Source organism: Choloepus didactylus, chromosome 5 (genome assembly GCF_015220235.1).
Source record: "Choloepus didactylus isolate mChoDid1 chromosome 5, mChoDid1.pri, whole genome shotgun sequence".
Classification (NCBI taxonomy): domain Eukaryota; kingdom Metazoa; phylum Chordata; class Mammalia; order Pilosa; family Megalonychidae; genus Choloepus; species Choloepus didactylus.
This window is the reverse complement of record NC_051311.1, coordinates 156,219,393-156,240,410: the sequence shown is the minus strand read 5'-3', so window position 1 is coordinate 156,240,410 and position 21,018 is coordinate 156,219,393.

The following is a 21,018-nucleotide window of genomic DNA, read 5'->3' as shown; positions in this document are numbered from 1 at the left end:
GGGCTGGGGAGAACATTAGTACAGTTTCCACTGTTATTTCCAGCAGGGAAAAAAAAAATTATTCCATTCAAATAGAAAATTTATGATCGTAAAATGCTTCACATTAAGAAAGTTAAATGTTTACCAGTATCTGCTACTTTTATATATCCATTAGCTTTCAAAGCATGATTGCAGGTGATGCTTTGATATGCAGGTCAATTTTTGGGGTTTTCTCAATTTGGGCTTTTAAATTTCCCCTTCCGGGTATTTAATGCATTATCTTAAAAAAACACATTTAACATGCAAAGATGGAAACGGTGTGATCATGCACCCTTGAGTCAAGAAAAGCCCTGCAGCTCGGGGAGGATATCCTAGAATAGTCAGCATGGCAGGCAAGCACCCCCTCAGCAAACGCTGCAGGAAAGGCGGCAAAAGGCCACCTCCAGATTTCCACATCTCCATCTGCTCCATCCATTGTTCAAACTATTTTGACTCTTCTCCAGCATGAAGTAAAAGTCTGAATTCTTGAATGCATTATTTTCTTGAACCACAATTAATGTCTTCACATTTCCTGCTATAAACTTGGAAACCAAGCTTCCTGAGGTCCAGCTCTGATGAAATTTAAATATGCAGGAACACATTTTAGTTAAGAATTTACAAAATGTGAAAAGATTACCTAGAACATATTTAATTTAAAAAGCATGTGTACTTTTGAACTTATTTGCTGATATGAAATATTATACTTAGCATTTCTTTTATAGACTCAAGCTAATTATTCTTGTACTGCATAATTACAAAGATCTAAATGACTATAAAACCCCAAGTTATATAAGTCATGGAGACCTCCCTTATTTTATGGGTGGGAGAATGGGTTCTATTATCTGACTGCCTTCAATACATAATATTATTATTGTTACTATTATTACTCTAATATTTTCAATAGATGGTATTTATAGTCCATAGAAATTGATAAATCTTTGTATACCAATCATCTAATTTAGTAACCTTACCATTTTGCCATATCTGTTCCAGATTTTTTTGAAAAAATAAAAACACCAAAAATATAATTAGAGATCCCTTGGTTATCCCTCCATCTTTTCAGAGAAAAGTAGTATCACATATTTGATATTTATTACACTTATATATCCTCATAATAATACTATGGGTGCATAATATATATTTTTAATTGTATTAAGATGGTACCATATGTACATATATTCACTGATCATTATGATCTTGAAATTGACTGATGCTGATACATGTAGCTCTAGTTTACTTTAACTGCTATATACAATTCCATCCTAGGAACATGATTCAAATTATTAATCAAGTTTTCCAGGGATGGATGTTACATTTTTTTATAATTTTTCTGGATAGGCTTATATATGTACCTTAATGATCACATGCTATGCTTTTCTAAGATTCATAACTAGAAGTGGAATTGTTAGTTTAAAGTTATTCAAAGAGATCTCTCTTGTATTTCTGTATTTTCTCCTAAACTTCACATTATCCAACTTTTAAAATGCTACCAATCATACCCCATTGTGGTTTTATTGTCATTTTCATGATTGCTGTTGAGATTGAGCAACTGGTTTTCAGTTTGGAGGCCCTTGAGTTTCTTCTTTCTTGATTAGACTATTGATGACCTCTGTCCAACATTCTTCCCAGCTTATTGCATTTTTTTCCTTAAGATTTCATATTTATTATATTTTCTGAATATGTTTCTGGCATAAGTTTATGTGCCCACATATTCTGCTGGTCTGTGGCTTGGTTTTTTTCTTTGTTTGTGGAGATTTTACTTAATATAAAAATCATATTTTAAGCAGTTGAACATATTAATCTTTTCTTTTATGTTATTTCCTTATCATGCCAAGCTTAAGAAGTGTCAAAGAAAAAACTGCATCCAGCAGTGTTAATTTACCAATTAGGATGACTTTATTCAAGGACTGCTGCAGCAGGTAAGAGAAACCAGAGCTCAGCTTTGTCGAGACAGAGAGTGGCATGTTCTTAAGAGCAGAGTGGGCTAGTGGGAAAGCCCTGGAGGGCTTCAGACACACTGGTTGTTGGAATGGGTGAGTGATTCACTGGGTTTGCAGTTAGGGCCGTTTCCTCCAGAATGCTATCTTTTACTGTGATTAGGCTACGTGGAGCTTATAAGTTTCAGGAAAGAGGACAAGAGGATAAGGAACTTACCAGTTAGGCTCCTGTCATGTGCATCAATATAAGGTCCAAGGTGAGAGGGAGTCGGGGCCTGGAGGTGGGGAGAAGCCTCTCTAAAGGTTAGCCGAGCTGAAGGGAAGTTAAGGCCACCCTAGTCCTCAATTAGTCTCTCCCTGAATTCATGAAATACTCTCCCATATGGTCTTATAAAATTGTAAAAGTTATCTTCTCTCCCCACTTTGTAAATGCCACTTTAATGCCTTCTACTATTTATGTTGGCCTTTTAGGTGTAAATTAAGTTTCAGTGATTAGGTGAATTAATAGGAGATTAGAAAAACAAAAGTGACTCAGCAGCCACCCTCTTGTCCCTGTTGTTTCTGACAAGGAAGGTTGGAGAAGAGTCATCGTTTATGACTGTTCTCGAGGCCTAGTGTCTAACCACTGAATTTTTAGGTGTGAAATTGCTGTGGCAAAGGGAGAAGGGGCAGCATAGAAGCTTCCAGATCTGTGGTTTGACTTTGCTCTGGGAGCCTCCCCCTTACCCAGCACCCTCTGAGACTCCATTTGAAGTTAACTGTAGGGAGATATCCTCCTTTGAGACATCAGCTTTTAGCTGATCAAGTCTGGGAGTCAGAGGATACCTATTTTTGGCCAGGCTTACCATTTTTTGTGCAATTCAATTCTTTGAAAAATATTATCAAGATTGTCTTCCTACATAATGCAAAATTAACCTCACCTAAGCTTCTCTAACTTGCCAAACTTCCTGTTTTCTTTATAGGATTCTGCTCCCGGCCAAACCTTCTGCACTTTGATTTGCCATCAAAGGGTTTGGGACCCTCTGAAATAATGGGTTGGGAAAGGGAAGTAATGACCCCAATTTAATTCTCGGCTTTGAATTGCTTCTCCTTGTCATAATGGAAGGGGAATTTTTTTTCCTTTCATTTATCATATATTTTTTAATTGTAGAGTATCACATATACACATAAAAGTGATAACTTTCCAGGTGCAATTTAACAAGTAGAGAGCAAATTTCAAAAAATATTATAGGTTTCAATTCCACAGTTTCAGTTATTTCCTTATTATGAAATATAGCATATATCCAAAAAGGTAATATCTTTCAAAGTATAATTTAACTAGTAGATATATAGGAACGTACCAAAGTTATTATGAGTTATAGTACCATAGTTTCAGTCATTTCCTTATTGTGAAATCTAACATATATACAAGAAGCTACAGTTTTCAAATTATAACAGATAATTTTATATAATTTTCTTTTCCTTAGGAAGGGGGGCCTTTGAGAGAGGCTGAGCCAGTCCTATTTCCTGATGTTTGGGTTACAGTTCAGTTCTTCTAACTGGGTCGATGGATTCTCAGACCATTTAGATCCTAGGTCCCTTACAACGAGCCTCCCTGCTCAGGCAAACCCCTCTCAATCTCCTGTTTACAAACTCACCACCCCTTGCTGGAGAAGATTCCTCGGATCTGCTCAAAGCAGCAAAGAGCACCCAACACTGACAGGGAACAAAATGCAGGGTGAGCCGTCCAGCGTGCCCAAACGACCAATTCCCGAGACACTGGAGTTTCAAAGAAAGAGTTTATTGCTAAAAACGCAGCAGGAGATCAGACGGCCTATTGACCTAAAAATCTCTCTCCCAGAGTCTAAGGAGTTTTAGGGGTCTTATAGATTTGAAGAAGGGAACATGGGGTGGTTACTATCACAATAGCAAACATAAACAAGGCTGAGACAAGGTTAGAATAACCACCACAATAGTAAGCAGAGCCTCCCTGAGGCTAGTTCAGGGAGTCACAGTAATTTTAGGTATTAACCTTTTGGCTATTCTATGACATTCCAGAAAGCAAAAAAAAAAACAAAACAAAAACAAAAACAAAAAAATACCCACATCTTTATAATGATTCAGTAATCATAATCGTTTTTTGTTAACTCTTAGTTATAATATCCATAAGCATTCTGCTTTTTATGAATCCATTTCTCTATAACTTGAGGCTCTAGAGTAACTTGATCCATCCTCAAATCATTAATGTAATTTTTAATAAACATTTGCTACAGCATGACAATAAACAGGAGTTTTGCAGTCTGAAATATGTTACTTTGCTGCTCCCTGCCCAGTCTCTGAGATAAAAGCTCCTGGTTCCGCTGACTTCTCCCCTCCACAGCACCCCACACCCAGATCCTTGGTTAGCAGGTGACTGTGTGAGAGAAAGAAAATTTGGATGGCCAGAATGGCAGATTGGGGTGGAAGCTAATATCTCCCTCTATGCATTTTATTCCTTCTTCCTTTTAGAAAGAGAACACACCATGCATCGCCCTCTCCCAGGTTTATCATGTCCTGGTAACTAATGGTGAGCTTGTGAATAAGTTAGGGAAGATGCAATGCAGATTGAAATGTCCTTGTCATTTCCCTACCCTAAAGTTTTTCTTGCAGCTTTTTTTACCTTTCTGGACCCAGCACCGTAAGCCCCAAACCAAGGGTGACTGAACTGAGCTCCCTCCCCGCCTGGACCCTGAGTGAGGTGAGGCAGGAGAGCTCTTGACACAGAGTAGATTTGGAGAGGGAGAAATGAGTGTCATCTTATACAGGCCACTCTAATATGTGTTCTTCACTAGATTTCTGTACGGAGCAGCACACCAGTTCTTAGGCCAGTGGTTGAGTTCTTGGTGTGGAAACCAAGTCTATGTCCTGCTTCCGTAGGCCCAAAATTTCCTATGAAAAGATTATCCAAGCCATGGCTCAGCCATAGGTCTTATTTTTCTCCCTTTCCCTTTTTGATGAGCAGTAACCCCTATCCCAGAGAGACTTTCTCAGGGCCCCCGTCTTATGCGAATCAGTTAGGCCTTCTACCCTGCAGGTACTGAGCTCCAGGGCCTGCTGTCTGATGCCGTTCCCAGATGCCAGCAGGCTTCTGACTTAGCTCCTCTTTTACTTTCCTGGTTGCTGAAGCAAATACCACACAAGGGGTTGGCTTAACAACAGGAATCTGTTGGCTCACAGTTTTGAGGCCAGGAGAAGCCCAAAACTGAGGCATCGGCAAGGCAGTGCCTTCTCCCCAGACTGTGGCATTCTAGGGCTGGCTGCTGGTGATCCTTGGTCTTTGGTTTCTCTGTCTCAAGGCAAAGCACATGGCGGCATCTTCTCCTCTCTTCTGGGTTCTGCTGACTTCCAGCTTCTGGCTTCTCTATCTGACTTTCATTCTTTTTACAAAGACTCCAGTAATCCAGAGTAAAGCCTGACCTGGTTTACTGGGGCCGCACCTTAACTGAAATAACCTTTGAAGAGATTATATTTATAATGGTCCACACCCACCAGAATGTGAGCCAAGACCAAGAACATGTCCAGACTGGGCCACACAATTCAATCCCCCACAGGTCTCACCACCGCTTTGCATTTTTGTTCTGTTGATGGTACATAGAAGGGTTTTCTTATATTTGAGTCCACTGTTTATTTTTGTATTTCTCTCTTTATATTTAACTATTAATGTTATGTAGAAGATGGGATACATCAATATAGATATGTTTTAAGGCATTACTTTGCTTTAAAATTCTTTGGAAATAATTTGAAAAGTTGTGATGGTAACAACATTTTGTATAAACCTATTTTATTCACTGCTTGGCAGATAAAATGGATGAAACATCTTTATCCTTTTAGACATTGAGTTTTGGGGATCCTTGGAAGACCTGGGATGCTTAAGTTTTCTTAACGTATCATCTTATCATCTCTGCCTGATGAGATTGTATTCTTCCTCTCTTTTCCTGTACTTCCACTTATCTACCTTGAAGCCATGTTTCTTTCACAAGAAAAGTTTTTAAAAAATTTTCTAATTTAAAACAAATCTCTCGGAAGCTATTTATGAGTTTATTTTATTTTATTTTATTTTATTTACTGTAACATTATCACAAAAAAATCAGGCTGATTTTATGAGAGAGATAAAATAATTGTCAGCTTAAATTTCATAATTTTCTTGCATAGTATTACTAAGATTCCTCCTCTTGGAAGACGAAATAATAGATGTTGTAACAAGTTTAGATTAGATATTTATTATTTGGGGATCTCCAAAGCCAGGCCATAGGGATGGCTTTTTAATATTCCTTTTTAATATTAGTAAAACAAATTTGTCTTCCCAAGAAAAGTGATAGATGCTGCATTCCAGAGTAAGGACCCTCTCTCCTTTGCCTCTCATTGGATCTTAGGAGAAGATAAATGAGAGATGACTCATTGGTTTGGAGGTGATCCTTCTGTTAGATTTGACAAAAGAGCAGAAGTGGCAGACATCAGGATAAGTAGTAGAAAAGGATTGGAGCCAGACCACAATTGTTGGGTACAAGGGGTGGCATTATCTTTGCCCTCCATTTACATTGTCATGTGGCCCAATCCTGTTTTTCTGGTTTTTCTTGAGAAAAGAAAGAAGGGAACCTGCACTCTTGAACTAAAATCCATGAAAAATCATCACCACCTCAGCCTCTATCAGACATGCTTATGACAAGGGGAACTGTGTCCAAATAAAACGGGAACAAATAAGAGAGGGTTGATTCAAACCATCTAGGCACATTACTTGTCACTTTTATTAACGGTAATAGCATGAAAAGTATTCAGTTTGATGCAAAGCTATGTGTGATCTCTAAGAATTAAAAGAAATTACAAATTTGCTGGAAATTGCTCAAACTGGTCCAGATGATATTTGCAATAATAAATAAATAATAAATGAAAAAATAAATGACCTAGCTTGGTAGAATTTTGTAATTTTCTTTTCTCTTTCTTTCATTCCCAACCAGTCTATTTTGAAGAGGAAAATTTACTCAACAAGTATAGTCCCAAAAGTTGTCTAACCTGTGAAATTATGGTAGTAATTTTTGTTAAATATTCATTTGTATATAATTCATTGCAATGAAAAATACATTTTCATAACATGTTCCAGGAAAATATTTATGAACACACATTATTTTGTCACCATAAACACAATAAAGGATGTACCCCATATTTGTAAAATGAGAATCAAGTAATATGTAAACATGTTTTCTAATTTTCTGTTATAAATACAATCTGTGCTAATAGAATACTTAGAGAAAGAAAATGCCTTCTCCCTCTCAATGAAACCTCTCATGCAATCTCTTTGTGTTATTTTCTTTTACAGATATTTCTTTGGGATAGCATAAAAATGTTTAAGACATATAAAACTTTTTCTGAAAACAAGAAATAACAATTATTCCAAAAGACAATTTCATATTAAATGCAGTAATGCAATTATGTCTTAAAAGACTTAATGCACTTTCATAGTTGCCTAAATTAAACTTAGGGCATAATTACATAATGGGGGGTTCCTTCTTCCTTATCTTAAAAAGTAGTTTTAAATGTCACAAATTAATTATGTATAAGAGACATCCAAGTAGACCTCAATATAAGTTAGGAGCTTAGGGATCACTTTTACTGATAAGACTTTCATTTTCTAGTATTCTCTTCAGAGATTTTATTTTATGACTTTCACCTTTTGGAGTTGAGATTCTTATACACTGTCAGGCATCTAGGCTGGTTTACATCTTGGAGGCCCCAGACACTGGGCCCTCTATGACAGTGTACTTTTCCATTTTGCCAGATAGCTCATGGCAGGAAATTGTTTTTACTCTTTTCAATAATTATCATTTCTAGTGGTTTTAAAATTGTATTGTTATTGTGTAATTTGCTCTCTTCTACAACAAGGCTACCTGCTACTAGAAGATAGACCTCCTGTTTTCTCCCTTTCAAATGCGTATTTTATAAGATAGTAATATAAGATGACAGTAAATTTTTAAAAATTCATTTTTAAAAAGGGAATATGATTTGTTATTGTTTTGTTAGTTATGGTATTTATCTTGTTACTACTCTCCAAGTAGACTACTGCAAATCTCTTTACAAAAACACTCAATTTTTCAGTATATTATTCTTTTTGCTGAAGGAGAAAACCTGACTCATGTTCTATTAATAACACCAAACTATTCAAGGTGCTTAAAAATAAGAGCGTTCCACTTATTTCTATGCTTTTGGGTTTACTGTTCAGTGTGAAAATTGTAACAACCCAATAGAGATACATTAGGAAATTGAAAACTGAAAATTTTATTATATATGTAATTTATGGAGTGTTATTCGGCATGTACAAAGGCCTTGAGACAAGAATAAGGCAGGTATGTTTGAAGGGCAGAAGAAATCCTGCATGAGCGGAAAAGTTGGAGAGGACTGGAGGGTGACAGGAGATGAGGTCAAAGCATTGGCCAGCCCAGATCATGGCGGGTCTTACAGAGCTTGGCTTTGCAATTTGTTCTTCAAGTGAAGGGGAGTCATTGAAGGGCTTTGAAAAGGGAAGTAAGATGATCTGATACACAGTTTCAAAGATTGTTCTTTCCCCATTGTTTAGGAAAATAGTGGAAGAGGTAAAGAAGCAGGGAGCCCAGAAAGAAGGCCACGAGGGTAGTTCATGAGATATGGTGATGGCTTGGCCTCCAGTCTTGGAGTGGGATGTGCCACAGGTGGTCCAAAATGGGATATATTTTAAATACAGACATGGCAGAATTTTTTGATGAATTAATTTGGGTTATGCAAGGAAAGAAAAATAAATCATTCCAGGGTTTCATGGGTCCCAACAAGTATGAAGACTGTCAGTCCATTTAATGAACCTGGAAACAATGCTGGAAAAGTAGATTTTGGAACAAAGTGCAGAAAGAAAGAGCCTTGCTCTGGACGTGCTTGAGAAATCAAGCAAGAAGTTAGATATGATTCTGGAGCTCCAAAAAGTCACCAGGCTAGAACATACATTTGTTAGCAATCAGTGCTTGTATTGTGTTAAAGCCACTAGAATGAACGAGATTCCCCCTGAGAGCATCTGTACGAGGAAGAGAAGAGAGGGAACTAAAGACTCAATCCTCTGTGTGCGATGGTCATTTACATCGTCTTCCAGTGCTTTTGTGATTTTCCTTTTTCATTCCTTTTGCCTATTTGGTATCTATTTTTGTTGTAGGGTGAAGGTCTGTGACTTCAGTGACGTTTTTAGTGCTTTGGTTTTTTTTATATCTGTTCTGATTTAACATACCCCCCATCCCCTTAGGAGGATACACAATTCTTAGGTCACATTTTCTTTTCTCTCCCTTAACTTTGTCAAATAAAAACAAATCTGAGAAGGCAAGACTTTATTTGAAAAGAGTATTGCAATGGGGGAAGGGACTATTGTAATACAGAGAAATGGGCTATTGAAATAGAAGGAACACTCTGAATGTAAGATCTGTAAGTGTCTTGGGGGAGTGGGGTGAGCAGGTGGAGTGATCCATAATTGATCAGAGAATACTTTTCCCTGAGATCAGTTGATTCCTGGGAGGAGCAGTCAAGGAGGGGTTGTTCTGATTTCCCAGGATGGTTGATCTGAAGGGTGGGTCAAGGTCCCAGGTGTAGGAGAGAAGTCTGGCTACAGTTTGGTCAAGTCACATTAGCGTGCACTTTGTGCAAATTAGTCAGTAGGGACAAACAGTTCAGCTAATTATTTATGAGACCAACAATAGGAATTTGGAGCATCTGTGTCTGGTCTTGTCACGGGTAAACAAGAACGCCATTCTAAGTCTTTGTAGTTCCTTGCAGTGAGCTGTTCCTTGGAGCTCAAAAGGATTGGGGGAGTGGGTGGGTTGTAACCATTGCTGCTTTCCAGGAACACTGGGTGCAGGTAAAGTTCATCATCGTCAACTTCAAAATCATTTTGTCATTTTTTTAAATCTTTTCTATCTTCATTATAGAGAAATTCTACAGATTGTCATTCACTACACTGATTGTTTGCCAAAAAGTCCAACTTTTTTTTTTTAATTTTTTTTCCAATAAGAATTTTGTTTTCTATTTCCTGTCTATTTTCTTGAAACTTTTATGGGCAGTATTATCATCAGTTTATATATTTGTCTCATCCTGTTTAGACTTTTCTTATTTCTTCTTTCGTCAGAACCTTGTCTCCTTGTATCCTGTTGCATATTCTAGGACACTTTGTAAACTTTATTCTCATACTTTTAGGAAAAACTAATTAGGAAAAATTAGGAAAAATTCTTCTGACTCTCAAGATACAGTTTGGATTTCCCTTGTGTTGTAGAAAACATCTTTATAAAAATGTTATTTTCTTTTTTCCTTTGTTCAACCTGTAACGATATGTGTACATATTTAGTATCTGTCATCATGAAAAATGTTTTATTTGTGCTTGTTCTTGCTCTTTGCCCATTTGGTTGTTGTTAGACTCATCTTTTTAAATACAAAGCCAGGAGGCAGGTATATTTAAATATATACTTCACTGAATTTCACTATGCAACATGCTCTCATATAGTAAGCTCTACCTCATACAAGATTCTCTGACATCCTAAAACATTGACACAAATATATTTATTAAGAAAATTCTTTGCAATTATCAATTTTTTTTCACTCAATCTCCTTAATAATGCTTGTCAAGATGTGACTCTTCATGGATGGTCAATCTCCAAACTTTAGACTTACAGTTTTTGTGTGAGGAAATCCAGAGTTCAAAATGCCACATTCATGCTGCAGAGGATAATCTTAGGTTTGACTGGAAGAGATTCTGAGTCCCAGGACCTGAGGATACTGTAAGAAGACTGATAAAACTACCTTCTTTCAGCTGAGCAAGACTCAGTAATAGGTGCACCATTCCTTTGCCATAATTATTACTTCCAAGTTTTGGTCATGTAGATAGTGAGTCAGATTCTGCCTAGATTCTTGGTGTTTATTAGCTACAATTTTAATGTCTGGTCTTATTGGTATTATGTTTTTGTGGTTTTTTGTTTGTTTGTTTTTACACTTTAACATTTTAATCTTGGGTTTTTTTGGTTTTCTTGTTGTTTTTTTGTTTATTTGTTTGTTTTGAATTGCAGTTTAAGGGAGAGTAGATATTGAGTCAGGACTGCCTGCCATGTTTTATTTCAAATCTTGAATGAATGTTTACCCAATACAAGTAGAAAGGAAGATTGAAACTACATTGCCCAGCTATCTCAACTCAGCCATACATATAATGTAAGTCAAATTAGAAGAGAACTATGAAAAATGGGACCATAATTTTGCCTGGATTAAGATATTATTTGGTAGCAAATTGGAACTTAAATAGAGAACACACAGTAGCAGGATGCTTAGGTTGTGTCTTCTTACTCAAACTGAAGTAAAGATTGATGAAATTTTTAAAGCAGTCAAGCAAATTAATGAACTTTCAGATATATTAATGTACATAAGCTTCACATCAGCAATGACAGCTCTGTAGAGATAGTGATATGGTTGCTTGGTCTTTGTCATTCAGACTTTCTCTTTTAAGATTGTCTCCACAGTGCTTCTTTTCCAAATATGTTAGTTCTATGTTGGTATCTAATTACATGATAGAAATAAAATGCTTTCAAGGTTTATAATGATATGTGTCTGAATTTTCTAAAAACTTTTTTTGAGTTATATTTGCATCAGTTAAGGTTATAATGCAAACTATTCTTACGGAAGTAAAATATGGGGATAATTTTAGTATGAATGTAATGACTGTATTTTAAATAATTGATTTACACTCTTCGATATATGCTTTTTCAAATAAAGATAGCTATTAGATTGATATTTAACCCAATCCAGATATTTTTTTGTGTGTAGAAACATTAATGTGTAGTGCAAGTTCTGACTGGTTTGATATTTACATAGTAGCTGATTATTTAAAGAGTGTTATGATGCTAAATAGGAACCCCTACAAAATTTATTGTCAGCAACACTACTCTACTGACAGAACAATTTTTAGTGATTTTTACCTAACGTCTGTGCTCAGAACAAACCACAGGTAACTCCTGCTGTTTTCTGCCACTCCCTCACCACACACACACTTTTTTCAGTCTTTTTTATATCTATCATAACCACCTAGCCCAGGAATGCATGGACAGTTCTATCAGCTTCAAACTCTTGACAAATTATTCTACTGTGTAAAAAGCAGCATTCTGACGTACACTGGCTCAGCTTTCTATTAAGTTGCTTGTTAGTATTGATTGCCATCCGGTAAGTTTTCTTTCTTTCTCTTTCTAATTTTCAAAACATATTATTTTAAAAATTTGACGGTTAAAACTAATTATTATATGTTATTCATGCTTTACAAATTTATTAATGATTCTGCATATATTTATCATGAGTATATTTTAATCAAGTTAAGTATATTTCATTTAATCTCTGATTATCTCATACATATTGAAATGTTTATAGTTATAAACCTGTTTAGAATAGGGCTTTTGCACTCTGTAAATCATGTTCAGTGGGAAAAAAGTCATGAAAATATTCATTTTAAAATAAAATTTTAAGATATAGGCTATACAAATTATTATTGATTTAAAAGAGAAGGTAATTTATTCTGATTGAAATGGAATCTCTGCATCAATGAGCATTTGCCAGAAAGAAAAATTAGAGAAGAATATTGAAAGAATAATAGAATCACAGAAGGTAGAAAGGTGGAAAAAGACCTATGCTTTTTTCAAGGGACATTAAGTTCCATAGTGCACCTAAAGCAGAGGATATATTGGAGTTTTAGGTTCTCAAAAATAATTTAACATATATACTTACATGGAAATATTGTTTGTGAATAAATGTTATGCTAAAGATAATGGACTACATGAATTAGGGAAATCAGGAACTAAAATATCCTTGAAGAAAGGAATTGGAATGTTTGAGTTTGTGCTTTGGAAAAAAAATGATTGTGGTAACAATGTGGGGAACGGAATTCAAGGGAAGAACGAATCCAGAGAACCGACTTGGGAAACAATTGTGTGGTTTGAGGAAGAAATGTTGGGGGCCTGAGTTACAGTATTTCAAGTAGATGTGAAGAATAAGACCAGATTCAGAACATATTTTAGATGGAGGAAAGCACCATGGCCCACGGGCAAATGTCTGAGGGAAAAAGAAAACTCAAGAAAGGGGCTTCCTTGGGCAATTGAGAGTGTCTGTGTCTTTCATGGAGATAAAGGGTGATGCAGGAGGAGATTCCAGTTTATATTGAATGAAAATGTCTATTTCTTTTACTTTTGCATTTTACAGGTGACCTAGTGCTTCCTAAACAGTTACCAATCCCTGTGCTGTGCTCCAAGATAAGGGTTTAGATATTGTGTGGGATTAACTAAAGTGATGGAAGTAAATGTGATATAATGGGGAAAGTTTACAAGCAGAAGAAAAGGAATCAGTGACAAAGTCCTGTACGCTAGCATGTGTTAGGAGGATGGAGAAAGAAGATTGAGAAAAAGAAACAAAATGATGGCAGACAGGTCAGAGGAGAGCCAATTTATCAGTGTTGGTGGTAGTGCTAGTTAATGGTGGAAAAATTAGACAGATTATTATGGAAATGGGGTTAAAGGTACATGTTTTTGAGGAGTTTAGTATTAACAGTGAAGACAGAAAAGCAGGAGGGAGAAAGTAAAAAACTAAGTTTTAATTTGTTCCTCTCTCCCTGTCCATTTTATATAGAATAATTTTAGATTTCAGAAAAGGAGTAAGAACAATTGATTGACTGTTTCATATCTATCTTTAAAATTGAAGTGACCTTGGCTATTCCAAAAAAATTAGTCCATATTAAGATTTTTGTGTGTTTAGTGCTTTTCTTACTTTTGACTTTCAATGTTTGCTGAAGAAATAGAGGCTTTAAGTAAACATGACTTGACAATTTAAAAGCACTTGAAACAACTCAAAAACCACATAAAACAACTTAAAGTACCATATTTGGACCTTGTTCAGTAACAGGAAAGATGCCAAATTTGGCCATTTTAGTCTTCATAATGTCTCTCAGAAAAGTAGAACTTAAGAATAAATACTTTATTTTTGTTTCCTATTTTTATACAGGGTACATGAATGGGAAGGGACTTTTTTGAAAAAAAAAACCAAGGTTACCTCTGCTTTTTAGAAATTATCAACAAAGAGAAATCTCTATTTGAATTTGGAGTTAGTACACAATTACTAAGGAAAAGAAATGAAAGTAGTTTGGTTGCCTCATTGATATGAAAACACCATAACTGCAAACATCTAACTTACCCACCAAATTCAGAAGAAAAATTAAAAAGATTTTAAGGAACACAAAAATTATATCCATGCCAAAAGAGTGATGGTAATCTCATGTTAAATATTTCTAGTGTTTTCTATTGAATAGTCGCTCTATAGAAATATGGTTATAACTTACAACTCCTCCTCTTGAATCCATTCAAAAATAAAGAGGAGACATACTGAACATAACTGTTATTCTGTAATTTGGAGAGGCATGGCTTAGAAACCTCTCAACCTCTTATCAGCTTTACAATGAAGTAGTAAAACAGCTGCAAAGGGAGGCAAAGGAGGCCAATTAAAATAAAGAGAAATACATGCATTAAGTAATATGTATGAGGTACACTTTGGAAGGATGCCTGTATGTGGTTATTATGTGTAAGGACTTTTCTGTTTTAGGGCTTTTGATTGTAGGAGTTTAAGTTATGCTGCAGTAACAAACAATCTTGCCCAACATGTGTGTGTCCAATGGAGGGCGCTGTTCCTCATTGTCGTTCAGGGACCCAGGCTGCCATAAGCTTTATCTCAACTGTTTTCCAAAATCCTTAAATCAGTGACAATGGAATATGGCAAGCTATGGTTACTAACCCTAAGTGCTCTGTCCAGTAGTGGTGCATGTCACCATCACTCATTTCACTGGATAAGACAAGTCAACACCTATCCTCAAAGAGGGACAGGGATGTGCAATCCTACTACATGCCTGGAAGGAGGAGGTCCAGAAAAATTTGGTGAACAGAACTAATAATCATGACAGTCTCCTTTTCTGATCAGCCACTATTAGATTCACTCTTCCTCCCATAACCAAAAGGTACTCCCTTTCCTAAGGGAGACAGAAGCCTGAGTCTCATCCAATTGTTGCATTACTTGCATCTGGGTCAGTTGCAATACAAAAATAACCCAAATTCAGTGATATAAAGCAACAAAGGTTTGCTCTTCACATACACAACCTGCCTAGGCTTGAGTGGGGCTTTGTTTCAACTTGCCCTGCCCTCCAGGTGAACCTAATGGAACAGCCACCATCTGGAAAAGTAAGCTCCTAATTAATGCTCCACAGCATTGATGGATGTCATCTACAAAGCAGGGATAAGGAAGGGATTCCTGGGCTTTCCAAGGCATAAAAATTCTCAGGAGTAGCTAGCAGGGTTGAGGGTGAGAGGTGAGAAACAGATTGTCCATTTGGGGAAAAGGTGGGTGAGATAAGGGAGTCTGTTTCAGGGGTTACATGTGTACCAGGAGTGATAAAAGACTGTGATCTTCTCTCTCCCATGAGATCTCAAAGTTAGCAGGCTGAGGGGAGTGCTGGCTGGCCCTGGGTGGCCGTGTAAGTCCCACAGAGCAGACCCAATAAAGACACTTAACTGAGAGTGGTCAGAGATGCTTCAATGCTGACCCAGGGATGAGAAGGCAGATCTCACTACTGCTACCAATAAAATGGGTTTGAAATCCCCTCTCCCTCCCACTTTAGCTCCACTAACACAAATCCCCCCTACATCTGATGCTTACCTCAAGTTCCACATTCCCCAAGGAGTTTGTTTTTTTTTTCTTCTTTGTTAGAGAAGTTGTGGGTTTTCAGAACGAGCGTGCATAAAATACACCATTCCCATACACCACCCTAATATGAATACCTTGCTTTGGTGTGGGACATTTGTTACAACTGACAAGAGCACATTTTTATGATTGTGCTATTAACCATAGTCCATGATTTAACTTAAGGTTCATTGTTTGTGAGTATAGTTCCATGGATTTTTTAAAAAATGCATTTTGTTACCATATACACAATCTAACATTTCCCCTTTTAATCACATTCAGATCTATATTTCAGTACTGTTAATTACATTCACAATGTTGTGTTACCCTTACCACATCCATTACCAAAACATTTCCATCATTCCAAATAGAAGCCTTATATGTTTTAAGCCTAAACTTCCCATTCCCTCTCCCCACCCATTCCTTGGTAAACTACATGGTAGATTCTGACTCTATGAGTTTGATTGTCCTAATTACTTCAAATCAGTGAGATATGAATATTCATTATTTTGTGTGTGGCTCATTTTACTCAACATGATGTCTTCCAGGTTCATCCACATTGCTGAATGTATCAGGAATTCACTCCTTTTAACAGCTGAATAATATTCCATTGTATGTACATACAACATTTTATTTATCCATTCATCAGTTGTTGGATACTTGGGTTGCTTCTATCTTATGGAAATTGTGACTTGCCACCTGAGCCTTTTAGAGCCTGCTCTCTTTACTCCTGACATATACCACATTTAAGTTTTTATTCATAATAGAATTGCACAGTGGATTTAAAAATAAGAGAGTAACCATAAAACTAAGGAGAGTTAAGACCTGAATCAGATAGCTCCCAATTTCCTCAAAAATATGATATATTTCCTTTTATTGTTCCTGAATGCTACTTTTTTGTTTGTTTGTTTAAACAAACTGTTATTTCAGTTTATCGTCCTCTACTTCCTTTCAAATCAAGATGATATATCTTTGCTGGTCTGGGTAGGTGTATTAGTTAAGGTTCTCTAGGGAAACAGAATCAACAAGAGATATATATAAATATAAGATTTTATAGAAGTGTCTCACGCAACTGTGGGGATGCACGAGTCCAAATTCCATAGGGCAGGCAGCAAACTGGAAACTCCGAGGAAGGTGTCCGATGAACTCCTCAGGAAATGAACTAGCAACTTCAATGAACTCCTCAGGAAATGCTTTTTTGCCTAGCCAAACAAAAGTGAAGGTCCTCTATCTGTCTTGCTTAAAAGTCTTCAACTGATTGAATTAAATCCAGCTGATTGCATTCTCTCATTGTGGAAGACACACCCTTCATTGATGTAATCAGTCACACCTTCAGCCAATTGACTGATGATTTAATAAACCAGCCTTCTGCTTTGTTAACCAGCCACAAATATCCTTGCAGTAACAGTTAGGCCAGTGCTTGCTTGACCAGACACACGGACATATGACCTAGCCAAGCTGACACATGAACCTAACCATCACAGTAGGTAAGTAACGTTCCAAACATTGATCTCTCCAGAATGCTGAGAGCACTCTTACCTGGGAAGGAGCTTTCAAGTGCTGACTTCTCAATGTTGCCTACAATGGACTACTTGGAAATACATGGAAGTCAGATACAATGATAAATTTTGTCTCCCAAGGACAAGGTCTAGGGAAACAAGAGCAAAAGGTAGTGAAAACTATACTTACTGTGAAGCCTGGGCAGGGACATATGCAAATGTGGTTGGGTGGGTCTTGAGAATTGGAGGGTTTTAGAAGTAAGCAGTAATACACCATGGGAATGGAGGGTGAGGAGAGGGTATGTATGAGGATTATAAATGAGCCCTGAATGCAAAAATAAAATTTTGGCTGCATGGGATGTTCCGGTTTGCTAATGCTGCCAGTATGCAAAATACCAGAAATGGACTTTATATAGGGGTTTATTTGGTTACAAAGTTACAGTCTGAAGGCCATGAAAAGGTCCAAATTAAGGCATCAGCACAAGTACACCTTCACCAAAGGAAGGCCAATGGCATCTGGAAAATCTCTGTTAGCTGGGAAGGCAAGTGGCTGGTGTCTGCTGATCCCAGGTTGTATTCCAGCTCTTCTCTCAGTTCCTGTGCTTTCTTCAAAATGTTGCTCTTGGGGTGGTTTGACCTGTCTTAGCTTCTCCAGAGTAAACTCTGGGCTAACATCTCCAAAGTGTCAGCTTTCAACAGCCGTTTCCAAAATGTCTCTCTCGGCTGCTCTGAGGTCCTTTTGTTTGTGAGCTCTTTTATAGGACTCCAGTGATTAAATCAAGACCCACCCTGAATGGGCAGGGTCCATATCTCCATGGAGATAATCTAATCGAAGGTATTACCCACAGTTGGGTGGGTCACATCTCCATGGAAACATCCAATTAAGAGGTCACACCTTAATCAAAAAGATTAATCAATCTACCCCCACAAGATTGCACCAAAGAATATGGCTTTTTCTGGGGGACATAATATATATCCAAACTGGCACATGGGATTTTGTAAAAGATTACACTAGAAATTGACGTGTGATGACATCTTTCCTTCATTGACAGTTTCAGCACATGTCATATGCTTAACAAAGTTGCTCAAGAGTCAGTGAAGCTCACTGGTCTCTGTATTTGTCATATTACTCCTGTAAGCACATAGAGATCTAAGAGAGAGCCATTCTATTGTTAAAGCAATTGTTATGCATTATATATTAGGTGAGGATTTTTCTTGAGCCATAGGTGATTTTGTCCTCAATTGGCTTACCCATCAGTAAATATATAGTAGTTACTGAATACATTACTTTTAGAGCTACCAAATGAAATCTTAGCTTTCCTTAGACCAGCTAGTATCCTCTACATTCCTGATCATGAGATTTGCATGAGTCCACATTTTAAAATTCCCAGCCAACTTGTGTTGTAGCTGAAAAAGATGTTAAATCCACCCCCATAACCCCTCCCCCCCACACACACACACTCCCCACCACTGTGTAGCTGCTGCATTAGCAAAATCGCACTCATAGTAGTGAATAAAATTTGGAGAGGTTTTACAGTGACTTCTGGGAAATTAAACTAAAAAGTAGATATTCTATTACTTTTTGTGCCTTTCAAGCTTTAAAGATCTTATCAAGAATTAAATTAGCCTAACTTTCTCCATTTTATTTTTCTTAGGGAACATGAATTGAAAGAGTTCTTTCATTTAGTGCTTGGGATAAAAATATCTTAATTCAGGTGTTTTAAAGGGGGATAAAACTGACACTGCATGCTATAGACCAATCAACTTCATTAATGCTACAGTTAAATTGCACCTGAGGATTTTATTGCAGTCATTGAAATTGATGAAAATATTTAAAAGGACAGATCTAATATGCTAATAGCAGTCAGGTAATTTCCCAAAGATCCAAAGGAAGGCATTTTTTCTTACTAAAAATTGATCTTGTCCTCACTTATACTTTAGTATATATGTTCAAATTGGGATGGCAGGTAAAACGTCATTTGTCTGTCACAGTTGGGTGTCTTTTTTGGGGGGGTCCCTCCCTGAGCTCTATTAAAATGATCCCTGGTTGCTCTCTTGTCTTTACTTGGCCTCAGGATGAGCTATTAAGAATTTAGTCCCAGCATTTGTTAATGACAAGAGAGTACTTGAGAGAAATCTGAAAAACTCTATCACTTTATTAACATATACTTTAATTTACATAGACAAATGTATTTAATGTCATATACAATACATGATCATAAATAGTTGCTGAATGAATGTGTGCATGTACAACTAACATTTATGAGTGTTTACAATGTCCTCAGCTCTGGTTTAATTACTTTGCATTTATTATTCCTTCAATCCTAAAAGAAAGCAACCTCCATGAACATGTGCCTGTATATATAAGTATGGGAATAAAGGGACGTAGATGTATGGACCGGAGAGATCTCACCCTAGAGTGCCAGTAAACCACCTAGAGAGCTTACAAAGACCATCTGGAGCCCACCTGCTGGAGCATAATTCCTAAGGGTGGAGCTTCAGCATTTGTATTTTTATCAGATTCTCAGGAGAGGTGGGTGCGCACCTAAATTCATGAACCAGTGCTTTACACCTGCATTGTCTCGTGTATTTTACAGTCTTTTTCAATAAAGATTTTAGCAAGTGGTAACTAGAAGTTTTTGCATCATTTTCTGTTAACACATGCATATTCTCAGGCTCCAGCTCAATCCCTTCTGACACTTTGCAATGCTTCTCTGATACACACTGCACACAGTAATCACATCTTAAAGGTTTACTACTTGACTCTAGAGAAAGCTGTTATTGTTGATAATATACTCCCACCACTGAATTACTTTCTCTTGGACTTGACGGATTTTTTTAGTTACATCCTCTTACAAGGACCTCCATTCCCCTTTACAATGCCAGTGTGCGTTGCATGGAACATCCTCTTTTAAGTCCACCTTTCTTTTCTGTGCCGTCTATAAACAAAGGGCAGTTCCCACAGAGCCCAGTCCTGTAGGGAACCTGGTGCTGGTCATACAGTCGTGTGGTTGGGGACTCACTGGTAATACTGCTCTCATGGTCACTCTAAGAACCTGCCATCCATTCCCCTTGACCTGCTGGACCATAACAATCCTGTCCTGCCTAACATGATACCCCTTAAAGGGTCAGGCCCATATTTTTTTCCTAAAAGGATGCCTAGGTTTACATGTCTACTTTGTTTTTCTGTCAGGGTAGATCACAGGAAAAATAGGTTTCCTCACCTCCAGTGTTCACCTCCCTTTCTCCCAGCTGGTCCACAGTCACACTGAGATCTGACTCTGGAGGAAAACGTCTGAGCTAAGAGACGCTCAGTCTTGCACATTCCAAAGTTCCCCAAGGGCTCTCTTCTCCGTGGTGGGAGGGAGGTTTATCTGCCTTTTCAGATTTAGTGGAGAAGGAAAAGGTTCTAGACAGATTCACCCTGGGGAATACAAACAGACATTTTCTCTATGATCTTTTGTGTTTTGTTTTCAAATATATTTTTACAGACAGCTTCAGAGTTTTCTTGGAACAAACTTTTAACCATGAGTGACACTCAAAAAGTGTTTATTACCTTTTTTGGCTGGTTATGGATTTTTAGAAGCAAAGATTGTAATATACCAAGGGACTCCAGTTCCAATTCTTCATTCCCCTGAGGCCATCATATTAAAATGGGCTAAAATTGTGTATGTCTATAAACTGTAATGCATGAATGTGGAAAAGCTACATCAAGGTCATTAAAAGGCACAGTCATCCACAAACAAAATATATATGTGTATATATATATATTATCTTTCAGAGATAATAATAATATATTATTA